This window comes from Egretta garzetta, unplaced genomic scaffold (assembly GCF_000687185.1).
Source record: "Egretta garzetta isolate BGI_Z169 unplaced genomic scaffold, ASM68718v1 scaffold360, whole genome shotgun sequence".
Classification (NCBI taxonomy): Eukaryota; Metazoa; Chordata; class Aves; order Pelecaniformes; family Ardeidae; genus Egretta; species Egretta garzetta.
Window position 1 is genome coordinate 14,153 of NW_009258261.1, and position 559 is coordinate 14,711.

The following is a 559-nucleotide window of genomic DNA, read 5'->3' on the forward strand; positions in this document are numbered from 1 at the left end:
TGCTTTTGGGCTCTCCCAGCTCTAAAAGCCTCCCCGGGAGAAAGGCTGCGTGTGCATCTGGCTCCCTCGGCCGCTTAATAATTTAAATAAATAAATAAGCGTGGGCACACGCACACACGTATATGTATGTATATTTATAACAGGGAGTTCATTTTTGTTTTTTCAAGGCTTCATACTTTTTCCCCCCCCTTTTTTTTTTTCTTTTGAGTACCAAACATTGCTGAGTTTTAACCAACCCGACAGATTTCTGATAAACCGATAAAGAAGCCAAACGGCGTGATTTTTTTTTTTTGCTTTTTTTTTTTTTTAAATCTTTTTCTTCCTCCCCCTTTCCCCTCACTGTTCGCAGAGGGATTGTAAAAGGCTCCCAAAGTTCCCTTCAAACTCAAGACGGGCAGATGCATTTTAGAAGCATCTGCCGCCCAACGTAACCCATCAGATCTCCTCGCAATGGCCTAGAAACTGCTTTTGCCAGTTGCCGCATTGAGAAGCGTTCAATGCTGTCGGATAAAAAGTTAAGAAAAATAAAAATTAAAAGGAAAAAAAAAAGCAAGCGAGC

General features: G+C 41.1%; 1 protein-coding gene across 1 annotated transcript in view; it reads right to left on the reverse strand.

Moving 5' to 3' along the window:
* Window positions 1-559, reverse strand: part of LOC118452214 (homeobox protein Meis1-like) — a gene marked incomplete at its 3' end in the record, with an annotated part of 23,819 nt that overhangs the window by 3,722 nt on the left and 19,538 nt on the right. The gene's annotated exons all lie outside the window — the stretch shown is intronic.